The sequence below is a fragment of the Aotus nancymaae genome, unplaced genomic scaffold (assembly GCF_030222135.1).
Source record: "Aotus nancymaae isolate 86718 unplaced genomic scaffold, 86718_ANA_hifiasm-v0.15.2.pri h1tg000040l, whole genome shotgun sequence".
NCBI lineage: Eukaryota > Metazoa > Chordata > Mammalia > Primates > Aotidae > Aotus > Aotus nancymaae.
In genome coordinates, this window is record NW_026988454.1 from 72628663 (window position 1) to 72648082 (window position 19420).

The 19420-nt window shown below is 35.4% G+C and overlaps 1 long non-coding RNA gene across 1 annotated transcript in view; it reads left to right on the forward strand.

Moving 5' to 3' along the window:
* Positions 1 to 19420, forward strand: part of LOC105711503 (uncharacterized) — a 205172-nt gene that overhangs the window by 175693 nt on the left and 10059 nt on the right. The gene's annotated exons all lie outside the window — the stretch shown is intronic.

Genomic DNA, 19420 nt, shown 5'->3' on the forward strand with positions numbered 1-19420 from the left:
AGGTTAGGGATTTATATGTTTAAATTATCATAGCTTACTTTCACTTGATATTATGATATTTCAGGTCTAGAATAAGAATTCTTCCAGTCTATATGTTCTCATTTCCATACATTATGGATTTAATATTATAAATACCATACTATATCTATATTATTATTTTAAAAGACTATTTAAAAAATATTAAACAATAAAAAGAAATTTTACATACTTGTCTATGTCATTACCATTTCTAGTGCCTTTTGTTTCTTGTAGACACACATCTCTGTTCACTATTTTTCTGCCTGAGGGATTTCCTTTAACATTTGTCATAGCGTGGATCTGCTAGAGATAAATAATTTCAGATTTTATATGTCTAAAAAATATTTATTTTGCCATCAATTTTAAAAGTATATTTTATACTGTGTATAGAATTCTGTGTTGACATTTTTTTCAATAATTTAAGAGTATTTCTCCACTGTCTCCTTTTGTTGCACTTTTCCAATGAGAAAGCTGCTGTCAATCTTATCTGTATTTTCTATTCATAAAATGTATTTTTCTCTAGTGCCTTTAAGATTTTTCTTCTGTATTTCTGGCTTTGTGCAATTTGATTATATGTTCCTTGGCTTAGTTTTCTTTTCATTCCCCATGCTTGGGTTTGTTGAGATTCTTAGAACTTAAGGTTGTAGTTTTATGGAATTTTAAAATGTTTTCAGCATTATTTCCTAAAATACTTTTTCAGTCCACATTCTTCTCCTTCAGGGATATTAATTACATTCTATTAGGCCACTGGAAGTGTTCTACAGTTCAATGATGCTCTTTACCCTTTTAGAAGTTATTTTCTATTTCTGTGTTTCATGTTAGATTGTCTATTGCTATGATAAATTCAAATTGAGTAATATTTTCTTCTTTGGGTACTTAATGTACTAAGATATTTTAGAATTTAATAGCAATCTGTAGTGAAGGAGTTAAAACATCAAAGCAAATCATAAAGAATTTATTTCTACTGATGTATTAAAATACTCATTAAGTACTTACTGTTACCCAGAAAAATTTTTATAATATTAAACATTTTAAAATTACAAAGACAAGTTTACACTTAAATATCTTTATATTCAAAAGAGAGTTGGAAATAGTTAAAGCAAGAATTTTATAGATTTGCAACTTGAGACTCTGAATTATTTTACAGAGCTAGAGAATTAATTATAAATAGAAACAAGAAAGGAAATGTTCAAACTGGAGAAAAAGGATTAAATTACAACTGATTTAGGTGATAAAATGTGTTTCAGTTCAAAAATCATTTATTAAATGCTTACTTTTGCAAATTACTCTGCTAAACAGTGGTGAGGGGAAATGTATATTAATTCACAGTCTCTACCAATGTTTATTATTAATATGGACAGAGTCATTTTTCCCTCACATTTCACATGAATACATTTTACTTTAATTCCTGCAGAATTCAATTATAGAGGGAGATATCTCATATACCATTTTGATTCTGTGAAGAATGTTAAAAACATTTATAAGGTTTTGTGTTGAGAAATGGTGATACAAACTTGGTCTCTCAGTGACAACATCAACAACATCATCAATATCATATATGCAAATTCTTTTGTGTGAGTCTTTTATTAACACTTATCTGACAAGTCTAATTGCCCATCACTCTTCTCATTCTTGTGTAGTAGTTATTTGGACTACTTATTTTTCAACATGCTGTGTCTGTATATGCTTATTTCTCAGCATGATAAAGTCTCTTCTACATAATTGAATAGAAAAACTGTACCAAAAACTCCTAATGCTTTATTTCAAAATAATTTCATCTTATAAGCATTCTATGGCAACCTTCTGTTGGCTTAGATTCTTACCTTCTTAACAATACCTTTTATTATATAGGTCTCATTTTGTTTGTTTTGAGAGCTTTATTGGAAAGTTTTATTTGGAAAAACTCAAATAATTCAAACTTAATTCTGGAAAAGTATGGTGGGTAAATTTTTAACAACTAAATTGACACAATCATTATTCAAGAGATTAAGCCAAATTCATAGTTCATCTTACCTATAAATTTTAAAATTATATACATTTGATCAACTTTTAATTTGTGATTGACTCACACTACTTTAAATATTTTATGTAAAGTAATAGTTTATCAATAATTTACATCCTATTATTCCACATTTGAATGATTCAAATTTACATATCATCTAAACACACTGTGCTGTAGTTATGGCACTTGTTTTATTTCACTGTGTCTATCTAAAAAATAGACCTGTGTCATTCCCAAAAATGGGGCATATTTTCATGTAAATATCACCAAAACTGAAAACCAAAGTTGAGACAGCATTAAGTGCTCAGTAATTGCTGAATGACTTAAAGGCAAGGATAATCATACCACTAAGAAAGATAATTGTTTGAAATTATCTTACATTATTCATAAGAGAAAAAGAAAAAATGAGGGAAGAAAGGAAGGAAAAACAGAAGGCAGGCAGGCAGGAAGTCTTATAATTAACGAATTTATAGAAAAATATAAAGAAAATGTGTACGCTTGTATAAATATGTGTTTAAATGCATGCAGGTGTTTATGTATATCTGTGTGTGAGTTTCTACATTGGCAGATGTAAAATATTTATATTGACTGATTATTTAAAAAAATCAATTGGTAACTTTTTAGATGTTCCACTCCTCGAAATGTAATTTTTACATTTTTTATGAACAGCATAATTTCACTGGCCTCAAGCATTCTAAACTATCCCATTTGATTTTACATATTGAAAATATTTTTAAATGAAGTCATGATACAAATTTTTAACAGCTTGTCAATTTATTATTTATGAATTCTAGATTTTAAAAATTTACAAAAATGATTACAGCAAGTCAGCATACATACAGAATTGTTTTCTAATCTCCATTATAATTGCTGAAATAATTAAGGATATAGTAATGATATTAGAAAAAATGTAAAACTAATGTATTTTCTTCAAGTTTTAAGTTTGTATGCTAATCAGAAAACAATAAGCTTTACTATTATAGCCAGATTGCATAAATGTGATTACTTAGATACTAATTGTATAGAAAATCAATGTAAGTTTTCTTTCTTTCTTTGTTACCTAGGTTTGCAGATCAAACCCAAAAATATTTTTAACTTGCGTACACGCTCATATTGACTAAAAATATTTAAAATGCTAAACCATTTTTGTTACCTAGAACCACATTTTAGAAGAATATCTCATAAAATAATGGATAAGTAAAATCATCACATCAAGCAGAACTGATAAAGTTTATTTTTTTCCTCTGGATTAGCATTTGAAAAAGCTACTTGAGATATGTATGTATGTATCTATTTATGTATAAACACGTTTGTTTCTTAAAACTTATTTGTATGTACTTTTCAAACATATCTACCTGCCTCTTCTTATTAAAATTACTAAATATTTTATTTGACAGAATTATAAACCTTGTCAGGCCACATTCTTACTCTTTAATTTTGTAGCAGATGCCAGGCCTATATCCTAAAAATAGCATTGTTGATTTCTTGGAAATTACGGGGAATTGAGGGCAGTAATAAATCTCCCCATATGTGACTTTCTTTGCCATCCAATCGTATAGACTTGGGGATTTTTTTTTTCCTCTTGCATGGAAATTTAAGTCCAATTTGGGAAAGTAGGGAAGACCCATATGATGAATTTTTATATTTTTAAGTGGCAAAATACAAGTCTTCAAATTAAAATGAAGTGTACATCTCAATATTAAAAAGATTTTGTAATTAACTCCATTCTTTGAGGATAAATTTGTTTATATAAAGGTCCAGAAAAGTTTATGGAAATAGAATTGGTCTTGGTTGAGAGTTGGCAGAAAAACACTTGACAGTGGAGTTTTGCCCAGAAATTTGCTATAGGATTTTCAGCTAATTAAGTAAAAAAGAAAAGAAGAGAAATATGATATTGGGACATTTATAATTCAACCATTTATAAACTTTGCTTTCTCCTTTCTGTGCTCTCTTACCCATGGACAAATGCCATATGCCATTAAGAAAATTGGCTCTTTAAGTTGGACAGTATCCAAAGCCCCAATGTATAAAGATGGAAAATAAATAAATACTGGAGCCAGGATGTTACACATCTTATCTTTGGAGAATTTCTAACTCAGAGGTACCATATGTGATGGCTGTCTATGGTTTGCATGGTCAAGATCATTATTAGGCATATTGAACCTCCAACACTAATTCTAGTGTCATGAATTCAGTTTAAAAGCAACTCTTCTACAGTCAGGTTCTGGCAAAACTTCAAAGCTAACATTCAAAGTCGGAAAGCTTAAAACCATGCAAGCTTATTTAGATTCCTTAAATGGTCTGGTTTAGGAGATTTCTGGGCATTTGAAGCTTTGTAAGCCATTGCAGAGTGAAAAAAGTTAATCTGTGCAGCTACATTTTCAATAATGTGACATTAGATTCATTTCAAAGGCTTTTCTTCTTGAGTATCAAGCCACAGTCAGGATTTCTCCAGGGTACAGAACACAGGCTCTTCCTTATTTATTTATTTATTTATTTTTAATGAAAGGATTGTTCCTCATGCTGAGGATTATATAGTCAGAGACTGAAGATATCTGTGTGTTTGTTTTTTTTTTGTTGTTATATCAAAAGAGCAAAAATGAGCTGTTTTCTTAAAAAAAATGCCTGAAGCAATAGCAGTGAAACTAAATTTTAAGGCATGAAACTCCTAAAAATATAGGGGACCAAGGGCATAATACTAACATGTCTGATTATAAGGGCTATATTATTATGACATTTGAAATTAAAATGCTGAATATACACTCTTCCTCTCTCATTTAACATCTTCAGAAAGAATCTAGTTTTCTAAGCAGGATGTGTAAGGTAAATATTTTTTAATCATTAAGTTTTTTTCTATGTAATTATTTCAGTATGTATTTTTAATATTGGGCAACTTAAGGATTATGAACACAAAATAAGACTCTGAATAGCCAAGAAATAATACATATGTATTTTTATAAATTATTTACTTTTTGAAAAGGAGAAATTTTTTCTTTTGACATACTTTATCAGTTTTTTCCCCTCTGGGTACTTTTTTCCTTAAGATACTGAGAATCTCCCATCAAAATGTATAATTACTACCTAATCATATCTATATAGTTGCCTGATATTGTGCTTAGCTGCAATCCCTGCACTTAAGCACATTCGTACATTTGAAAAAATAAATCAAAATGGCAACTTTAAAAAATTGATATATTTGGATACATACCCAGCCTTGAATTTCTGTATGTGTATGTGTCAGTGTGTGTGTGTGTTCATCTGTGTGTGCTTTAAATAGAAAATTATGTCATATCTTACCAACATGATTACAGATGTCTGGATGAAAGCAACTTCATGTTAAACATTTTCTTCTCTTTGGGTAATTTTCACAACGTTTCCCACAAAAGAGATTAATTTTAAGCCTGTTTTGGATAAATGGGTATATGAAATAATGTATGAATTATTGAGTTTTGACAGTTATTTGGAGACTCACATTGTTGACCCCAAACCCAAATTGAAAATTGCTTATTATGCATTTCTTTTTAAATATTTGATTTTTATTTTCTAAAATAAAGCACTTTGTATTACTTTTCTGAGTCTTAAGATATAGCCTTAGTAGGCACATATATACATACATTTGCCATATATATATAACATTTATGAATATTCATTTCAATACTTAAAATTTGCAAAAATTAGAAATAATATTTCCAAAAATGGCATTAACTAAGCTATATCAATTCCTATAGATTATGATATATGTTTGATTTGTATGTGGCTTTTTTGGGAGGGAGGGTAGTGATCAGTCAGATGTGGCCCCAAGAGGGGACATGGGAGAGACTCAGGGAAATAATGTTTATTATACTCACAGGTTCTAGAAAGAGTCACTGCATGCTGATAGGGGCCACAGAGGAGGAGCACCACAGGAGCAGGCTCAACCAAGCCAGTGAGGAGCCACCAGAAACCTGTAGGCAAGGGTTTTTCTTATACTTCAGGACAGAGTACACCAGAAAAGGCTTGAAGGGATTTCACCATTCCTTTTGAATATTACTAGGTCATTGTGAGGGGAGGGCAAGAAGAGAAACTTGTGTTCACGGACAACCCTTATTCACTGGTGAACTTGATTACTTGGGTAGGGGGCTCACAACTTGTGTATAGGGATATTGAGGAGGCAGGAAAAAAAAAAGAAAAAATAGGAAGTTTTAAAAATTTACAGTACAATATAGTATGAAGCTATTAAAAAGGCAATGACTATTTTTACGTGCTTTGTCATTCAGCTTCATCTCTACCCATTCCACTATCTCTGGGAGGAAGCCAGAAGTTTACACGTCATAATTTCTTTTCACTACAGTTCCAGGTTAGATTCTGAAGGCAAAAGAGGAGAGCCCTCAGTTTCTAGAGGCAGATACACACAAGCATCCTGCAGCATTGAATGCTCCACCTGAAGATTGCCCGCTTATGTATTGAGGCAGTAAAGATCTTTGGCAGCTTGCAGGTGGCTGTAGGCATCCCCTTCAGAGTCTCCATCTCTGATGCTGCCATATGGCTGCAATCACTGATGGAAGCTTCTTTGCGATTGCTGCACTTCCAGATTGCCTGAAAGTGGTCTTCTAGTCCTCACTCTCCCAGTGCTTTGAGCAGCCCTTAAGCCTATCTTTTTCTATTCCAGTATCCTAGTGAGACTTCTGTTTCCTAAATAGCATTCTGAATGTTTCATATAGTTACATAATACATTTATATCTGCAGACATGGCAAGATGCTCACAATATATTATTAAGTGGAAAAAATAAGATATAATAGTATGCATAAAATGATATTGCTTTCTTCTCTTTTTATAAATTTTTAATTATAAGCATTGAAACATCAAAGTGTAGGTATCACAATGACCATATTGTTAACAGTGGTTACATTTTAATTTTCCTTTTTAAATTTTTCATTATTGAACACTTAACATGGAATACTTCAATAAAAATTAAAAAAACATTAAAAGTTCTAAGGCATAGTTTAGTATAAATATACACAATATTGTCTTAATTTAGAGAAGTAAACTGGGGGGAATGTGCTAAAGTGGAATATTCAGCCTAGATTAGCCTGGTAATGTTTATTAAGGCAAATCTTTGTAGTATTATCAATTTATTTGTGATTCCTGGACATAAACTCTCTCTGTGGCAAGTTGATAATAAATAAAAGTAAATCATAATTCAAATCAGGTGATTTCACAAACATGTTCCTTTTCAGTGCTAAATGAAACTGATGTTAGAGATGAATGTCTATCCTGAACTGCTGATTTTCTTATAAACTCTCGAGAATTTTGAAATCTCCTTGGTGGTTGTTTTACTTTACAAATTTGGAAACAATTTACTTAGGATTAATTTGTTTTGAAATGTAAGTAAGAACATGAATATAGACTTTTTAAGTTTCCTTCTTTTCTTATTTATAAATTATTGAAAATCAATTTTATTTCTTTTCTATTAATTTACTTAATAAATAATAATTTCTTTTTTTTTTTTTTTTACTCTCTCAATTCTTTATTTTCTTTTTTTTTTTTTTTTTTTTTTTTTAATTGCATTTTAGGTTTTGGGGTACATGTGAATAACATGCAAGGTTGTTGCACTGGTGCACACGTGGCAGTATGATTTGCTGCCTCCCTCCCCTTCACCTATATCTGGCATTACTCCCCATGCTATCCCTCCCCAACTCCCCACCCCCCCACTATCCCCCCTCCCCCCCAACAGACCCCCGTGTATAGTGCTTCCCTCCCTGTGTCCATGTGTTCTCCTTGTTCAACACCCGCCTATGAGTGAGAACATGTGGTGTTTGATTTTGTGTTCTTGTGTCAGTTTGCTGAGAATGATGTTTTCCAGGTTCATCCATGTCCCTACGAAGGATGTGAACTCCTCCTTTTTAATGGCTGCATAATATTCCATGGTGTATATGTGCCACATTTTTCCTGTCCAGTCTATCATCGATGGGCATTTGGGTTGGTTCCAGGTCTTTGCTATTGTAAACTGTGCTGCAATGAACATTCGTGTGCATGTGTCCTTATAGTAGAACGATTTATAATCCTTTGGATATATGCCCAGTAATGGGATTGCTGGGTCAAATGGAATTTCTATTTCTAGGTCCTTGAGGAATCGCCACACTGTTTTCCACAGTGGTTGAACTAATTTACACTCCCACCAACAATGTAAAAGTGTTCCTATTTCTCCACATCCTCTCCAGCATCTGTTGTCTCCAGATTTTTTAATGATCGCCATTCTAACTGGTGTGAGATGGTATCTCAATGTAGTTTTGATTTGCATTTCTCTGATGACCAGTGATGATGAGCATTTTTTCATATGTTTGTTGGCCTCATGTATGTCTTCTTTTGTAAAGTATCTGTTCATATCCTTCGCCCATTTTTGAATGGGCTTGTTTGTTTTTTTCTTGTAAATCTTTTTTAGTTCATTGTAAATTCTGGATATCAGCCCTTTGTCAGACGGGTAGGCTGCAAAAATTTTTTCCCATTCTGTTGGTTGCCGATTCACTCTATTGACTGTTTCTTTTGCCGTGCAAAAGCTGTGGAGTTTGATTAGGTCCCATTTGTCTATTTTGGCTTTTGTTGCCGATGCTTTTGGTGTTTTGGTCATAAAGTCCTTGCCTACGCCTATGTCCTGAATGGTTTTGCCTAGGTTTCCTTCTAGTGTTTTTATGGTGTTACGTCTTATGTTTAAGTCTTTAATCCATCTGGAGTCAATTTTAGTGTAAGGTGTCAGGAAGGGGTCCAGTTTCTGCTTTCTGCATATGGCTAGCCAGTTTTCCCAACACCACTTATTGAACAGGGAATCCTTTCCCCATTGCTTGTTTTTTTCAGGTTTGTCAAAGATCGGGTGGTTGTAGATATGTTGTGTTGCCTCCGACGCCTCTGTTCTGTTCCATTGGTCTATATCTCTGTTTTGGTACCAGTACCATGCTGTTTTGATTACTGTAGCCTTGTAGTAGAGTTTGATGTCCGGTAGTGTGATGCCTCCTGCTTTGTTCTTTTTGCTTAGAATTGACTTGGCTATGCGGGCTCTCTTTTGGTTCCATATGAAGTTTAAGGTGGTTTTTTCCAGTTCTGTGAGGAAGGTCATTGGTAGCTTGATGGGGATAGCGTTGAATCTGTAAATTACTTTGGGCAGTATGATCATTTTCACGATATTAATTCTTCCTAACCATGAACATGGAATGTTTCTCCATCTGTTTGTGTCCTCTCTTATTTCGTTGAGCAGTGGTTTGTAGTTCTCCTTGAAGAGGTCCTTTACGTTCCTTGTTAGTTGTATTCCTAGGTATTTTATTCTCTTTGTAGCAATTGTGAATGGCAGTTCGTTCTTGATTTGGCTCTCTTTAAGTCTGTTATTGGTGTATAGGAATGCTTGTGATTTTTGCACATTGATTTTGTATCCTGAGACTTTGCTGAAGTTGCTTATCAGTTTCAGGAGATTTTGGGCTGAGGCGATAGGGTCTTCAAGATATACAATCATGTCATCTGCAAATAGAGACAATTTGACTTCCTCCTTTCCTAATTGAATACCCTTTATTTCTTTTTCTTGCCTGATTGCTCTGGCTAGAACTTCCAGTACTATATTGAATAGGAGTGGTGAGAGAGGGCATCCTTGTCTAGTGCCAGATTTCAAAGGGAATGCTTCCAGTTTTTGCCCATTCAGTATGATATTGGCTGTCGGTTTGTCATAAATAGCTTTTATTATTTTGAGATACGTTCCGTCGATACCTAGTTTATTGAGGGTTTTTAGCATAAAGGGCTGTTGAATTTTGTCGAAGGCCTTCTCTGCATCAATTGATATAATCATGTGGTTTTTGTTTTTGGTTCTGTTTATGTGGTGAATTACATTTATAGACTTGCGTATATTGAACCAGCCTTGCATCCCCGGGATGAATCCTACTTGATCATGGTGGATAAGCTTTTTGATGTGCTGTTGTAGTCGGCTTGCCAGTATTTTATTGAAGATTTTTGCATCTATGTTCATCATGGATATTGGCCTGTAGTTTTCTTTTCTTGTTGAGTCTCTGCCAGGTTTTGGTATTAGGATGATGTTGGTCTCATAAAATGATTTGGGAAGGATTCCCTCTTTTTGGATTATTTGGAATAATTTCAGTAGGAATGGTACCAGTTCCTCTTTGTATGTCTGGTAGAATTCGGCTGTGAAACCATCTGGGCCTGGGCTTTTTTTGGGTGGTAGGCTCTTAATTGCCGCCTCGACTTCAGACCTTGTTATTGGTCTATTCAGGGTTTCGACTTCTTCCTGGTTTAGGCATGGGAGGAGACTACTGTCCAGGAATTTATCCATTTCTTCCAGGTTTTCTAATTTATGTGCATAGAGTTGTTTGTAATAATCTCTGATGATGGTTTGAATTTCTGTGGCATCTGTGGTGATATCCCCTTTATCATTTTTTATTGCATCTATTTGGTTATTCTCTCTTTTCTTTTTTATTAGTTTGGCTAGTGGTCTGTCTATTTTGTTGATCTTTTCAAAAAACCAGCTCCTGGATTTATTGATTTTTTGTAGGGTTTTTCGTGTCTCTATCTCCTTCATTTCTGCTTTGATCTTAGTTATTTCTTGTCTTCTGCTAGGTTTTGAGTTTTTTTGATCTTGCTCCTCTAGCTCTTTCAATTTTGATGATAGGGTGTCAATTTTAGTTCTCTCATTTCTTCTCATGTGGGCACTTATTGCTATATATTTTCCTCTAGAGACTGCTTTAAATGTGTCCCAGAGATTCTGGTATGTGGTGTCTTCGTTCTCGTTGGTTTCGAAGAACATCTTTATTTCTGCCTTCATTTCAGTGTTTATCCAGTCAACATTCAGGAGAAAGTTGTTCAATTTCCATGAGGATGAGCGGTTCTGGGTTGGCTTCTGAATTCTGAGTTCTAACTTGATTGCACTGTGGTCTGAGAGACTGTTTGTTATGGTTTCTGTTCTTTTGCATTTGCTGAGGAGTGATTTACTTCCAATTATGTGGTCGATTTTAGAGTAGGTGTGATGTGGTGCTGAGAAGAATGTATATTCTGTGGATTTGGGCTGGAGAGTTCTGTAAATGTCTATTAGGTTTGCTTGTTCCAGGTCTGAGTTCAAGTCCTGGATATCCTTATTAATTTTCTGTCTCATTGATCTGTCTAATATTGACAATGGTGTGTTGAAGTCTCCCAATATTAATGTGTGGGCGTCTATGTCTCTTTGTAAGTCTTTAAGAACTTGCCTTATGTATCTGGGTGCTCCTGTATTAGGTGCATATATATTTAGGATCGTTAGCTCTTCTTGTTGTATTGATCCTTTTACCATTATGTAATGTCCTTCTTTGTCTCTTTTGATCTTTGTTGCTTTAAAGTCTATTTTATCAGAGATGAGAATTGCAACTCCTGCTTTTTTTTGCTCTCCATTTGCTTGGTAAATCTTCCTCCATCCCTTTATTTTGAGCCTCTGTGTATCCTTGCATGTGAGGTGGGTTTCCTGGATACAGCACACTGATGGGTTTTGGCTTTTTATCCAATTTGCCAGTCTGTGTCTTTTGATTGGGGCATTTAGTCCATTTACATTTAGGGTTAATATTGTTATGTGTGAGTTTAGTCCTGTCATTTTGATGCTAGCTGGCTGTTTTGCCCATTGGTTGATGCAGATTCTTCATTGTGTTGCTGCTCTTTACCATTTTGTGCATTTTTGGAGTGACTGGTGCTGGTTGTTTTTTTCTATGTGTAGTGTCTCCTTCAGGAGCTCTTGTAAAGCTGGTCTGGTGGTGATGAAATCTGTGAGTACTTGCTTGTTCACAAAGGATTTTATTTTTCCTTCACTTATGAAGCTTAGTTTGGCTGGATATGAAATTCTGGGTTGAAAGTTCTTTTCTTTAAGGATGTTGAATATCGGCCCCCACTCTCTTCTGGCCTGTAGGGTTTCTGCTGAGAGATCTGCTGTGAGTCTGATGGGCTTCCCTTTGTGGGTAACCCGACCTTTCTCTCTGGCTGCCCTTAGTATTTTCTCCTTCATTTCAACCCTGGTGAATCTGATGATTATGTGCCTTGGGGTTGCTCTTCTAGAGGAATATCTTTGTGGTGTTCTCTGTATTTCCTGGACTTGAATGTTGGCCTGCCTTGCTAGGTTGGGGAAGTTTTCCTGGATAATATCCTGAAGAGTATTTTCCAGCTTGGATGCATTCTCTTCGTCACATTCAGGTACACCTATCAAACGTAGATTAGGTCTTTTCACATAGTCCCATATTTCTTGTTGACTCTGTTCATTCCTTTTTACCTTGTTTTCTCTAATCTTCCCTTCTCGTTTTATTTCATTGAGTTGATCTTCAACTTCTGATATCCTTTCTTCTGCTTGGTCAATTCTGCTGTTGAAACTTGTACATGCTTCGCGAAGTTCTCGTGTTGTGTTTTTCAGCTCCATCAATTCATTCATAGTCCTCTCTAAGTTGTCCATTCTCGTTAGCATTTCATCAAGTCTTTTTTCAAGGTTCTTAGTTTCTTTGCATTGGGTTAGAACATGTTCTTTTAGCTCACAGAAGTTTCTTATTATCCATTTTCTGAAAGCTGATTCTGTCATTTCATCACACTCATTCTCCGTCCAGTCTTGTTCCCGTGCTGGTGAGGAGTTATGCTGCCTTGTAGGGGGAGAGGTGTTCTGTTTTTGGGTGTTTTCATCCTTTTTGCGCTGGTTTCTTCCCATCTTTGTGGATTTATCCGCCTATTGACTTTGTAGCTGCTGTCTTTCTGATTTTGGTAATTTTAAGTCTGCAGCAGCTGAACTCATAAACCCCCTTTTCTTCTCCCCAGGTGTTCTGGCCCAGGGGTTTAGCACTTTATGTTTTTCAGCTGTGTTGCTACCGTTTTCCCTGCCCACAAGGTGGCAGTCTAGTCACGCTCAGCCTGCAGAGGCTTCGCTGAGCTGCTGTGGGCTCCGCCCAGCTTCCGTGTGAGCTTCCCTGCAGTCCTGTGAGTGTAGTTAGAACTGCTTCCGCTATGCTGGCCCGCCCCTGTAGTGACGCAGTCTCTGTAGTGGCGGGTTGTCTTGGTTACGGAAAATTGCCCCGGAACTGCAGGGTGTTTCCCGATGGAGGACGCCCCTCCCCCACAGAGCTGGACCGTCCCGGGTTCAGCTGTGTTTCCAGAGGGGCAGTCTTTGTCCGGTAATCTTTTGGCTTGCCTCCTTGCCACAGCTCCCCTTGCTGGCCCAGAGGGGACACAGTCTTGTTCGCTTTGTTCAAGGAGCCGCTGCTCCTCGCCCCCCGTGCAGGCCGAGCGGCTGCTCCGGTCGAACCAGCGGCGCTGGGAACCCGGGGAGCTTTACCGCCTGTGAATCTCCTGGTCTGTGGGCAGTTAAAATCTGCTGCCCTGTGTGCCGCTGCGTCAGCTGAAGCAGCGGCTCTGAGATTCCTGGCGCTCCCTTGCCCGGGGGTCTCCTGGCTTGGCTCCCTGCTTCAGCTCCCCTTTCTGGCTCAGAGGGAACTCTGTCTCTCTCGCTCTGCATAAGAAGCCACTGCCCCCCGCTCCAGGGCGTAGGCTGAGCGGCCACTCCGCTCAAACCAGCGGTGCTGGCGACCCGTGGGGTTTTTCCTCCTGTGTATCTCCTGGTCTGTGGGCAGTAAAAGTCCGTCTGGAAATGCGGCGTCCACTCACCCTCTGCGCCTTCTCTCGGAGCTGCAATCCCGACTTCCTCCTAAGCGGCCATCTTCAACAATTTATTGATAAATAATAATTTCATACTACCTTGGCCCTTTTTTAAATAATTCAATCCTGAAACCAAAAATCTCTAAGGACTATAGGGTTTCAGTAGATACCTAATAAAAAACAAAACAATCTCTGTCATAACAAAAGTTACGTTTTTATTTTGATTAACATTTAAAAGATAAATCTCTGAAAATATTTCTGAATATAAATTTCTTTAAAAGTCAAATTATGGCATAATTATAATCATTTTTGGTAAAACATTGTAACTTGTGACTGAATCATTTGAAATAAAAACATGTTTTCCTAATTTTTCCCATTTTCCCCTGTTTTTGGAATTTCTCTATATATTTTTATACCCACTTTGCAGACTAATTTCAGAAGAGCTTTCTCAAAATGCTGGTCAGAGTGAAATGAAATGAATACTTCTTGTGCTCTAAAGCAAAATAGTGTCCGCTGTATTCTGGAAGGGCAAAAAGGTCTATTGTAAGTGAGGTGCTATTTGCAAAACCTAGGAGGTAAGAGAAGCTCTTTGTTGTGGCAGGAGGGGCCTGACATTTCATCAAGAAAGTAGTTTAAATATCAAAAGTGCATGGAGGAGTTAGCTTAAAAGCAACATAACTATGCTTCAACTATGTTTCTGCTTTTAATGCCAGAAAGATAGTTGAAATACTTGGATATTCCTTCTTATTTAGGATAGACTGAGCCTAAATGGAAACCTAAAATGGACCCATTAGTGGGAAACAGATCTGACCTAACTTAGTTGTGTGTATGTGTATGTACATTTGTGTTCATGTCTGACATTTTGCCAATAATGATGGATAAATTCTAAAATAACATAGAATTAAAACATAAAGATGAAATTAAAATAAATGGAACTTATATCCTCAAGTACATATTACTTGGTAAATGAAGATAAAAATAATCACTAGATATCAAGGACCATCATTTTAACCAGATTTATTCTAATAACACCAAAAATGTACTAAAATGTAAATATTATAACAATTTAGAGAGAATCATGACAACATATTTAAAGAAAGCTGTTATTGGTTTTAATGAAATAAAATTTTAAATTATCATTGGAACTGCCTACTAATGATTTAGCACAATGCTCTTACACACTACAGAATCCATGTGGGAACTCTCATCTTAATCCATTCATGCACCAGAAAGTTCATCCGTGGAGGCAGAATTAAATGAATGCTCTCACCATTAGGTTAACATCACCAAAGTGAAGTGGTTTTATTTTACATAGTGAAAACTAGAACAGTGCTCACACAACTGCTGACACGCAAACAGTTTACATAACTTACTAACTCGAAACTTCTATTCAGATAGCAAGGGCAGTATCTCCATGTTTCAACTGTTTGACACAATGATGGATTATTTATTTACTGAACAGCACTGGTGGCCAGAAAATCTGATTTCCATGCATGAAATCCATGAAACCTCAGCCACTGAACAGTTTCTTTTACATGTGGCAAAGGTCATCTATCAAGGGATTTTCTCACGTTTTGTGTGATTGGTCATGCCTCATTTCCTTCAAGAAAATATGATTTCCCTAAAGTCTGTGCATTTTAAACAGACTCACAAAGACCCAGAAAGTTATTTCCTCTCTGTTTGTGATAAGCACAGAATATAGAGGCTAACCTACAGGGAACGACAAGCAACTGTTTGTAGCTAGAAACTATATTTAATCCTATCATTAGGAAGCCTTAGCACTCACCAGGTATAAAAGGACTGCAAAATTAGACACTTAACCTTGTCATTTAACCTTGCAGAGTTTAATCTGCATTCAAACTTTAATAAATACAGCCCATAGACCTATTCTTATATAGTAGGAGACATTTGTTTCAGATACTATATTTCAAACTTACAATCATTTGATGAATGGCTGTGTGAAGATTTGACAACCTTAAAAATACTGAAAATCATATTTTCATTTTTGACCTGAAAAATCAATGAGAATGAACATTAAGAGATTATATTTTCAGTAAAATGTCCAAGAACAGTAAATATAAAGCATGGTAAAAATCAAGAGCAATTTAAAGAGTACTGTTTGAGAAAAGACTATGACATACTTGGAGATTGAAAAAGCAAAGCAAAACCCTACTGTTCTAACTTAATTATGTTTATAAAATATTTTTTAGGTCACAGTTCTGAAATATCTTAGAGTAGTGCAAATGTACCAAATCTCTTAATTAACCTGGTTTTGTCTAAAAACTTCCAAATATTGAATGGCTACTTTGTATAACTATAAACAGGTCCAGATTCCATCATTGTGGAGAGGTGGGTACATGTGCTCAATTGAGGTATCTGAAGCAGGAAGGTCAGGAGTAATCTCTGATTATTAACATTATTGTGAAACATCATGAAAACAATAGCTATAGAGAATCAACCTAAGGTTACGGCAAATGATAATACTCTATCACATACTGAATAGAGCGTAAGATACCATCCAAGTGGCTTGGTTATGAATCTACTGAAGATCTAGCTTTACAGCCCCTGATTATACAGGCTCTTTTCAAGGTCTTGTATATGGCTTTGAATTAGTAATTTTGTATTTTTCTTAAAGAGAACATCCCCTAATTGCATTAGCTTTACACTCTCAAAGTATTAATCATCCAACTTCCACCATACCTGGATATGATACATTTCTTTTCTATATTTAGCTCCCTATGTAGTAAAACATTCATTTGTCCAACTAAGGCTATTCAAAGTTAGATTTGGACGATAACAAACAGGAGGTTGGGAAAATCATGTCATGTATAACATTTTTCAGCTTTCTCACAACAAATGTGTATTCAAATGTGTATGTGTTTGTGAGCATGTACAATAACAAGTTAAGTTTATCTCGCATAGAGATCTTTTCAGGAGCAAAAGATACGCTCTTAAAAGACAAGCATTACAATTAAAGTGTGCTTCAAGAAAGTGGTACAAAAATTACATTTCGTGAGAGAGTTACAAGAGAAGGGTAGAGAGTTTTACACGCAGATGAAAGTATCTTCATGTGTTAATATCCTCTTTCTCCTGCCGTTTTCATCAAAACCAGTATTTTATGGTGTAGGGGAAGTGAAAATTTACTTCTAACTCTCTTAGGATCTCTGACTGGGCCTGTGAATTAATTTGGCGTAAGGTAGATTAACAGGAGGAAAACACGCAAGTTTAATATAAGTTTTATATGACGTGGAGCTCTCAAAAGGAAATGAACCCCAAAAGTGGCAAAATGTAAATGGTTTTATATTAGGTTGAACAAAGAGATGCAATTATGGAAAAGTTAGTAGCTATACTTACTAAAATATAGGCTATTTGAGGAGGCTAAAGGAGGATAGAAATTATTTTAACAGTCTGTACAGAATTATCTTGGCTATAACTCCTCCTTGAAGAATATTTCTTTTCTCCTTGGTTTAGGTAAGGCATCTTTCAAGTGGAATTTTGTATCTCTTCTTTTCAAGAGAAGGGGTAGATTAGAATGTCTTTCTTACACCTGCTGTTTTTCAAGTGACTTTAGCTCAAAATAATCCTTATGCCAAAGTGGCATATTCTGTCACTCTTCAGTGAAATTTGGGGAAATCAGCCCTAATTTCTTAATTTTATTTTTGAATATTTCTTGGTCATGAGCTTCTTTGATGTGCCAAAATTAAAAATGAAAATGCAGTATATTTATGAATACACAGACACACATACACACACACCCATACACATATATACTATATTTTAGTAAGTTAATAAATTTGTGCATGTATGTTCATGTGTGCATTTGTGTGTGTGTTTGCACATCACTGAAACAAAATATCAACTCAAGGGAATTTATATAAAAACATAATTTATCTACTACCAATTTGGAATAATTGACCTGTTTTGAAATGGCAAGTAGTGATTTGGCTGACTTCCATTAGATGCATATATCCTGGCTCAGTTAATGCTGAGATCAATGATAGGAGCATTGAGTTATTATTTTTATTTTTATTAATATTTCTTTATTTTTTATTTTTTATTTTTATTTTTATATATATTTTTTGAGACAGAGTCTCTCTCTGTCGCCAGGCGCCAGGCTGGGGTGCAGTGGCGCGATCTCGGCTCACTGCAACCTCCGCCTCCCAGGCTCAAGCAATTCTCCTGCCTCAGCCTCCCGGGTAGCTGGGACTACAGATGTGCGCCACCATGCCCAGCTAATTTTTATATTTTAGTAGAGACAGGGTTTCACTATGTTGGCCAGGATGGTCTCGATCTCTTGACTTCGTGATCTGCCCGCCTTGGCCTCCCAAAGTGCTGGGATTACACAGGCGTGAGCCACCATGCCCGGCCTCTTTATTAATATTTCTTGAATCCTTTACTGTGTAAAATGTTTCTGACATCTTTCCTAAATCATAGGGGTTATTTCTGAACCTTTTCTTACAGTGCTTTTATTTTTAATGTTGAACTCTTGTCAAATGTGTTAGTCTTGAAGAAAAGAGAATACCGGAAAATGAGCTATAAACTACAAATAATTATAATTTTTCTTCTTTCTCTGTCTTTTTTTTTTTTTTTTTTTTAATGAGACAGGGTATCACTCTGTCTCCCAGGCTAGAGTGCAATTGTGTGATCATGACTCACTGTAGCCTCGACCTCACAAGGCTCAAGCACTCCTCTCACCTCAGCTTCCGAAGTAGCTGGGACTACAGGCACACTCCTAGTTAATTTATTTTTACTTTTATTTTTTTAGAGATGAGATTTTGCCATCTTGCTCAGGCTGGTTTTGAACTTCTAGGCTGACACTTTCCACCCACCGCACTCTCCCAAAGTGCTGGAATTACAGGTTTGAGCTACTGCACCTGTTTCTTTAAACTATTCTAATATTATACTTATTTTAATATATTCTCAATATTTTGTAAATTGGATTGAGTTTTTGATAGTAAATTATTTTTCTGTGTAATGCTTTAATACTTGTTGCCATGAATATTTTAAGTTATAAACAAATTTTTTACCATTGTTAGAATGAAAGTAAAATGCAGTTTTTTCATTATGGTGATATCCCTCACCTATAAAAGTATATCTTTCTGGCTGGATGCAGTGGATCATGCCTGTAATCCCAGCACTTTGGGAGGCCATGGTGGGTGGAACACCTGAGGTCAGGAGTTTGAGACCAACCTGGTCAACATGGTGAAATCCTGTCTCTACTAAAAATACAAAAGCTGGCTGAGTATGGTGGTGGGCACCTGTAATCCCAGCTACATGGGAGGCTGAGGCAGGAGAATCACTTGAACCCCAGAGCTAAGGTTGCAGTGAGCCAAGATTGTGCCACTGCACTCCAGCCTGGGAGATGGAGTGAAATTCCATCTCTAAGTAAATAAATAAATAAAAATAACAATAATAAAAGTATATATTTCCATAGAAATAACAGTATATGTACTTATGAATTTTCCACTTCCTAAATGGAAGTGTGTTTAAGGTTATATGTTTTTTAAATTATAAAACATATTATCACTTTAGCAAACAGATTTTTAAATAGACACCTTTACAATTAAATGGCATGATTTTATTGGAAATACTGTAAAAAGTTACAAATGTGTTCCTTCAAAGAACTACTTGGTAATTATTTTCCAATACAATTCTTGCTAAAAGTTGATTGACAGTCTTTTTGGTGCTTTATTTAATTCCATTACATTATTAACAAAAGAATATTTTCTGTGATCCCATCTTTTTAGGAATTTTCAAAATAACAATTATAAATTTTTGAC